Here is an 8,375-nt window from a genome sequence, read left to right on the forward strand (position 1 = left end):
CCTTTAAATGATTCAGAAAACCAGTCCTTTCACCTCCGCCACACGGTTTCGATTCCTGGCCAGGAAAGTGACTTTTATAACAGATTTTAAATCACAACCTGATGAAATTGACTACATTCAGCTGATTTGAAAAAATTAGAATTGTATAAATTACCATTACTTACCCCATAACTTTCATTTGCAGAACGAAAGAATTAATAGCTTTGCACCATTTAAAAATATTCTGTTTGTCTATTCTTCCTACCAAAGTGAATAACCTCACATTTCCCTACATTATATTCCATCTGCCATCTTATTGCCCGCCCACTCACTTAATCTGTCTATATCCCATTGTAGGCTCTTTGTGTCCTTCTCACAACTTACTTTCCCACCTAGCTTTGGATCTTCAGAAAACTTGGATACATTACACTCTGTCCCTTCATCTAAGTCAGTAATATCGACTGTAAATAGCTGAAGCATGCGCACTTGATCCTTGCGGCACCTCACTAGTTACAGCCTGCCAATCTGAAAATCACCCGATAATTCTTGCTCTCTATTTTCTGTTCGTTAACCAATCCTCTATTCTTGCTAATAAATTACCTCCTGTCCCATGAGCCCTTATCTTGTGTAACAAGCTTTTACGTGTTTCCTTATCGAATGCCTTTTGGAAATCCAAATATGCTGCCTCCACTGGTTCCCCTTATAGTTCCAATGAATGCCTAAAGCAGAACATCCCGTTGTGCGAATGGAGCCTGTTTGTCGCACAATGCTACATGTAAGGAAGGAGTGTGGTAAGGAGATAAGGGAAGTGATACTCTGGTAACAAGGTCGGGTAATAAAAATAGAAAGTGCTGGAAACACTCAACAGGTCAGGCAGCAGCTGTGGAGAGAGAAGCAGATTTATCGTTTCCGGTCGAAAACCTTCCATCAGAAGGTGGGCAGTTGTGTTAGGTTACACTATTAAACGTGCAAATTGTCACGTAGTAGAGGTAAGGAAAAGATATCAAATGTTTGGAACAGATACTTTAGAATTCGATAAAGGTTTGATTAACTTGTATATCGAACTCGGAACTATAACGTGTTGGAGATCCTCGGCTAAAATTCTCAAAGATTTGTTTAAGAGCTGTTGTTAATTATATGTCTAATTATTGCGGGATTAATAAATCTGACATTTAATGCTGTGAACACTTTTACTGCACTGCGCGTTCTCCAGCTGTGCTCGGAGCGCCGTCCCCTTCAATCCATCGCTCACAGGGACTGTTCCATTCAGCATTTCTTTTCTCTGGGCCTTGGTGAAATTTCATAGATTGAAAGCGATGCCTCTCAACCCAAAGCTCGTCACCGACTTGCTAACCGCTGCGCAGCGACCACACTCTGCTCCCGTGAGATGGAAGCCCAGGAGATGTTTCAAGCTCGAGTGCAGTTACAAGCAGAACTCATTCAAAGAAAGTTCACATCATTTAGGCGCCTGAGTCTTTGCACCGATCTCCTTCCCAAAGAGTTGAGATTCATGTGGGGGTGATTTGGGCACATCTTTCCCCACATTACTTCAAGGGACTTCAATGGGCTTAAAGCGCTTTGGGACGTCCTGAGTTCGTGAAAAGCTCTGTATCATAGAGTCATAGAGTCATAGAGTTTTACAGCACAGAAAGAGGCCCTTCGGCCCATCGTGTCTGCGCCGCCCATCCATCCCTGTCCAGTCTAATCCCATTTTCCAGCATTTGGTCCATAGCCTTGTATGCAATGGCATTTCAAGTGCTCATCCAAATGCTTCTTGAATGTTGTGAGGGTTCCTGCCTCTACCACCCTTTCAGGCATTGAGTTCCACATTCCAACCACCCTCTGGGTGAAAAAGTTCCTCCTCAAATCCCCTCTAAATCTCCTGCCCCTTACCCTGAATCTATGCCCCCTTGTTATTGACCCCCCTACTAAGGGGAAAAGTTCCTCTTTGTCTACCCTATCTATGCCCCTCATCATTTTGTACACCTCAATCAGGTCCCCCCTCAGCCTTCTTTGCTCCAAGGAAAACAACCCCAGCCTGTTCAGCCTCTCTTCATAGCTGAGGCGCTCCATCCCAGGTAACATCCTGGTGAATCTTCTCTGCACCCTCTCCAAAGCAATCACATCCTTCCTATAGTGAGGCGACCAGAACTGCACACAGTACTCCAGCTGTGGCCTCACCAGCGTTTTGTACAGCTCCATCATAACCTCCCTGCTCTTATATTCTATGCCTCGGCTAATGAAGGCAAGTATCCCATATGCCTTTTTAACCACCTTATCTACCTGTTCCGCTGCCTTCAGGGATCTATGTACAAGTACACCAAGGTCCCTCTGACCCTCTGTACTTCCTAGGGTCCTACCACTCATTGTGTATTCCCTTGCCTTATTTGTCCGTCCAAAATGCATCACCTCGCACTTTTCAGGGTTAAATTCCATTTGCCACTTTTCCGCCCATCTGACCAACCCGTTTATATCGTCCTGTAGCCTGAGGCTTTCCTCCTCACAATTTACCACCCCACCAATTTTCGTGTCATCTGCGAACTTACTGATCATACCTTTTACATTCTCATCCAAATCATTTATGTAGATCACAAACAACAAGGGACCCAGCACCGATCCCTGAGGTACCACACTGGACACAGGCTTCCAGTCACAAAAGCAACCTTCGACCATCACCCTCTGCCTCCTGCCACTCAGCCAGTTTATGATCCAACGCGCCAAGGCACCCTGGATCCCATGGGCTCTTACCTTCTTGACCAGTCTCCTATGCGGGACTTTGTCAAAAGCTTTACTGAAGTCCATGTAAACCACATCCACAGCATTTCCCTCATCCACCCCCCTAGTCACCCCCTCGAAAAATTCAATCTGTTTTGTCAGACATGATTTACCCTTGACAAAGCCATGCTGACTATCCCCGATTAATCCTTGCCTCTCCAAGTGGAGACTAATTTTGTCCCTCAGAATTTTTTCCAATAATTTCCCTACCACAGATGTTAGGCTCACTGGCCTGTAATTCCCTGGTTTATCCCTGCTACCCTTCTTGAATAATGGTACTACGTTAGCTGTTCTCCAGTCCTCTGGTACATCCCCTGTGGCCAGAGAGGTTCTGAAAATTTGTGTCAGAGCCTCTGCAATCTCATCCTTTGCCTCCCACAGCAGCCTGGGATACATCTCGTCTGGGCCTGGGGATTTATCCACTTTTTGGCCTGCTAAAACCGCTAGCACCTCCTCCCTCTCGATGCTAATATGTTCAAGTATGTCACAGCCCCCTTGCCCGATTTCTATGTCTGCATCGTCTTTCTCCATAGTGAACACAGATGCAAAAAATTCATTTAAAACCCCGCCTACATCATCTGGCTCTACACACAGATTGCCACTTTGGTCCCTAATGGGCCCTACCCTTTCCCTGGTTATCCTCTTGCCCTTAATATACTTATAAAACATCTTAGGATTTTCCTTTATTTTGCTCGCCAGTGTTATTTCATGATCCCTCCTCGCCCTCCTAATTTCTTTTTTAAATATGCCCCTGCATTTTTTATACTCCTCTAGGACTTACTCCGTCTTTAGTCTTTTGTAACTGCCAAAAGCCCCCCTTTTATTTCTAAAGCATTTTTGTATATCCCTTGTCATCCAAGGTTCCCTTTGCTTGTTGGTCCCACCCTTGACCTTTACAGGAACATGTTGGCGTTGTACTCTCTCTATTTCCCTTCTGAAAGTCTCCCACTGTTTTGATGCGGATTTTCCTATAAGTAGCTGCTCCCAGTCCAATTTGGCCAGATCCTGCCTTATCATATTAAAATCGGCCTTCCCCCAATTTCCGGGCCGTCTTTGTCTTTTTCCATGACGACCTTAAATCTCACCGAATTGTGGTCACTGTCGCCAAAATGCTCTCCTACTGACACTTCCACCACTTGCCCGGCTACATTCCCCAGAATTAGGTCCAGTACCGCCCCCTCTCTTGTAGGACTTTCTACATGTTCGCTCAAAAAGCTCTCCTGGATGCACTTTAAGAATTCTGCACCCTCTAAGCCTTTCACACTCTGACTATCCCAATTTATATTGGGGAAGTTGAAATCCCCCACTATTATTACCCTATTATTTTCGCACTTTTCTGAGATTTGCCTACATATCTGTTCCTCTATCTCCCCCTGACTGTTTGGGGGCCTATAGTACACTCCCAGCAAAGTGCTTGCCCCCTTTTTGTTTTTAAGTTCTACCCATATGGCCTCATTAGAGGAACCCGCTAATATATCATCCCTCCTTACAGCAGTAATTGACTCCTTAATTAATATTGCAACAGCCCCTCCCCTTTTACACCCCCCTCTGTCTCGCCTGAAGATTCTATACCCCGGAATATTGAGCTGCCAGTCCTGACCCTCCCTCAACCATGTCTCCGTGATAGCAACAATATCGTACTCCCATGTGTTCAACAACAACTTCAGTTCATCCACCTTATTTGCAAGACTCCTTGCATTAAAATAAATGCCTTCCAGCCCTGCCATATTCTCTTTTGCCTTCACATATTTGCTTTGCCTTCCCAGCTGACTTGTTTTTCCCTCTGTATTTGGCTGTAAATCACCCCCTACTATAGCTCCACTCTGTACCGCATCCCCCTGCCAAGTTAGTTTAAACCCCCCCCCAGCAGTGCTAGCAAACCTCCCCGCAATGATATTGGTTCCCCTCTGGTTCAGGTGTAAACCGTCCGACTTGTACAAATCCCACCTTTCCCAGAAGCAGACCCAGTGATCCAGGAAACTAAAGCCCTCCCCCCTGCACCATCCCTTTAGCCACGCATTCATCTGTTCTATCTTCCTATTCCTATACTTACTAGCACGTGGCACCGGGAGTAATCCAGAGATTACAACCCTTGAGGTCCTGCTCTTTAATCCTTCACCTAGCTCCCTAAATCAAAGCCAGTGTTATTTTTTGCAAAAGTTCGAACAGCAAGTTCATAATTCGCGGGCAAAAAAACGGCTCGTCCGGGATCTCTCGCAAGTTTCAACCAATAACCCCGAAGCGAGAATCATACCAACGAGCCAACTGATAAATTTGACTGGAGATATGAGGTAAGCATTGTAAAACCATTTTATTTGTGTGGTTGTTCTTGATGAGCAGAGCACTTAAGACCGAGACAGTGACTTTGTCTTTTCGAACAGCCTACTGAAGCGCCGCCCGGGCCCACTGCTACAGTTAATGAGCTGTAGTTGAATATTGGATGGGATAAAAATTGATAAAGAGGAGGTACTAGAAAGCTGGCTGTACCAGGACCAGTTGAAATGCATCCTAGGATGCTGAGGGGAGTAAAGGTGGGAATTACGGAGGTACTGACCATAATCTTCCAATACTCATTTAATATGGGGTGGTGCCAGACGCCTGGAGAATCGCAAATGTTACACCCTTGTTGAAAAAAGTGTATAAGGTTCAACCCAGCAACTACACGCCAGTCAGCTTAACGTCGGTAGTGAGGAAGCTTTTAGAAAGTGTAACCCTGCACAAAATGACCAGTCACTTGGACAAGTGTGGATTAATTAAGGAAAGTCTGCTCGGATTTGTTAAACGCAAATCGTCTTTTCCCAAATTGATTGCATTTTTTGATGAGGTGAAAGAGAGGGTTGATGAGGGAAATGCAGTTGATGTGGTGGACATGGACTTCCAAAAGGCATTTGATAACGTGCCACGTAACAGGCTTGCCAGCAAAGCTGAAGCCCATGGAATAAAAGGGACAGTGGCATGGATGTCAAATTGGCTAAATGACAGGAAACAGAGAGTAGTGCTAAACTGTTGTTTCTCTGAATGCAGGAATGTACACAGTGGCGTTCCCCAGGGGTCGGTAATAGGACCACGGCCCTTCTTGACATATATTAATCATTTGGAGTTAGGTGTCCAGGGCACAATTTCAAAATTTGCAGGTGATACAAAACTTGGAAGTATAGTGAGCAGTGAGGAGTGTAGTGATAGACTCCAAGTGGACATGGATCGGCTGGTGGAATGGGCGGACATGTGGCAGATGAAGTTAAAAACAGAAAAGTGCAAATTGATACATTTTGGTCGGAAGAATGAGGAGAGGCAATATAAACTAAAGGATACATTTCCAAAGTGGTTGCAGGAACAGAGAGACCTGGGGGTGTATGTATACAAATCGTTCAATGTGGCAGGACAGGTTGAGAAATCAGTTAAAAAAGCTTGCAGAATCCGGGGCTTTATAAATAAAGGCGCAGAGTACAAAAGCAAGGAAGTTATGATGAACCTTTATAAAACACTGGTTCGGCCACAACTGCAGAAATTATGTGTTCCAGAAAATTTTATCCTGTGCAATAACTGGTCCCATTAAATTAAACAAAAGTTGCCCCAGATTCCTGGTGACATAAGCAATGAACATTTTAAAGCAGACTCCTGAAATACAATCGGCCTGGAAAATGCGATCGGAAACTCGCCGCTGGCTAACGCCTCTGAATCTAAAAAACAATACGACTTACCTGGTGTCTCCAGACCTTCGGACTCTTGCTGCCCTGGGCCTGCTGGCATACGCCTGCATAAAGGCCCATGGATCTCAGGGGCGCACACGGTTCGCAAGCCTGGGTGTCCTTGTGCACCAGTCGCTGAAGGTAAGCATGCAGGTGCAGCAGGCGGTTAAGCAGGCAAATGGTATGTTGGCCTTCGTAGCGAGAGGATTCGAGTACAGGAGCAAGGATGCCTTGCTGCAGTTGTACAGGGCCTTGGTGAGATCACATCTTGAGTATTGTGTGCAGTTTTGGTCGCCTTATCTGAGGAAGGATGTTCTTGCCATGGAAGGAGTTCAACGAATATTCACCAGGCTGATACCTGGGATGGCAGGAATGACATATGAGGAGAGATTGGGACGATTGGGCTCGTACTCGCTGGAGTTTAGAAGAATGAGAGGGGATCTCATTGAAACTTATAAAATTCTGACAGTACTGGAAAGACTAGATGCAGGAAGGATGTTCCTTATGGTCGGGGACTCCAGAACCAGGCGTCACAGTCTAAGGATAAGGGGTAGGCCATTTAGACATGATGAGGAATTTCTTCACCCAGAGAGTGGTGAACCTGTGGAATTCTCTACCACAGAAGGCAGTAGAAGCCAATTCATTAAATATAATCAAGAAGGAGTTGGATATATTTCTTAAGGCTAAAGTGATAAAGGGATATGGGGAGAAAGCAGGGACAGGATACTGAACGTGGATGATCAGCCATGATCTCATTAAATGGCGGAGCAGGCTCGAGGAGCCAAATGACCTACTCCTGCTCCTATCTTCTATGTTTTTATGTTTCTATGTGAATGGAGGAGGTGAACCGCTGAATCCCACTTTTAAGTGATGTCCCAAAGCGCTTGACAGTGGTGTGAAAAGAAATGAGTTCCACTTAGTAATTAAAAGTAAAGACTGTCAGAAGTGGGATTCTGGCCCACGTTTCCAGAGAAGATTGCGACTTGAACGCAGCGTCTCAGAGCGCTCGGCCAGCTTGACTTGCGTATGTCTTTTCTGCAGCTCACCACTTCCGCATGGAAAACGTTTCAGTCCGGATGCTTGTTCAATGCTGCTCGAAGGCTCAGTGACCGGGATATCATCTCCCCCGGAGTTTTCCTGAGCCTGTGCTCGGTATATGGGGAGGTTTGGCCCCGGTCCCTGGTATCTTGCAGCTCCAGGGATGGGCAATAACAATCTGAGCTCTGGAGCTGGGGAAGAGCGAATAATTAACGGTGTTTGTTTCCGCGTCTGAAATGCGGCTTAGATCTGTTGGTATTAACCGAGGCCGGGGCTGCGAGATATTTCATTTTGTTCACGTTTAATCAGTGGAATATCCGCAGTCAGGAGCTGAAAAGGACAAAGAGCTGAAAAAACACAAGAAAAAAGATAAGAAATATCAGCAATTGTGATCAACTCTTTAATCTGTTTTATGGTAGTTTAGTGGTTTAATTGTTTTAATCAACATTCATTAGCCGAAAGCGTTGTTTTGCAGAATGAAGGAAATGCTCACAGTAAGAGACAGTCAAAAGTTGAATAATTTAACTTTAATAATTTGCAAAGATTTATTCAGTGATGAAGATTTATACCGTATCAGAATTTACGCACTGTATTTTAGCAGTCTGTTTTAAATTGTTCATTGCTTCTGACACAAGAAACCTGTTAAATTTATTTCAGGGAAAAAGTAATCAGTAACATAAACTTTCCGCCCGGGCTCGAACCGGGGATTTTTCGCGTGTGAGGCGAACGTGATAACCACTACACTACGGAGACCTGTGCTTGATCGTGTTTCGAGAAAGCACTGTTCAGACAGAAGGAGCAATACAGAATCGCTCGTTCTGCAATGATTTCCTTTCACTGGCATTTCTCTGACCGAACTGCACAAGTCAAAAATGTTCCTTTCAAACTCATTAA

General features: G+C 45.0%; 1 non-coding gene across 1 annotated transcript; it reads right to left on the bottom strand.

Annotated features, from left to right (window-relative positions):
- Positions 1 to 8,161: 8,161 nt before the first annotated feature.
- trnav-cac (transfer RNA valine (anticodon CAC)) lies at positions 8,162 to 8,232 on the bottom strand. Its single transcript has one exon. It is a non-coding gene; the product is annotated as a tRNA-Val (tRNA).
- Positions 8,233 to 8,375: the final 143 nt, after the last annotated feature.

Source organism: Somniosus microcephalus, unplaced genomic scaffold (genome assembly GCF_052327205.1).
Source record: "Somniosus microcephalus isolate GS21.2 unplaced genomic scaffold, FLI_Smic_1.0 unresolved_chr4, whole genome shotgun sequence".
Taxonomy (NCBI): Eukaryota; Metazoa; Chordata; class Chondrichthyes; order Squaliformes; family Somniosidae; genus Somniosus; species Somniosus microcephalus.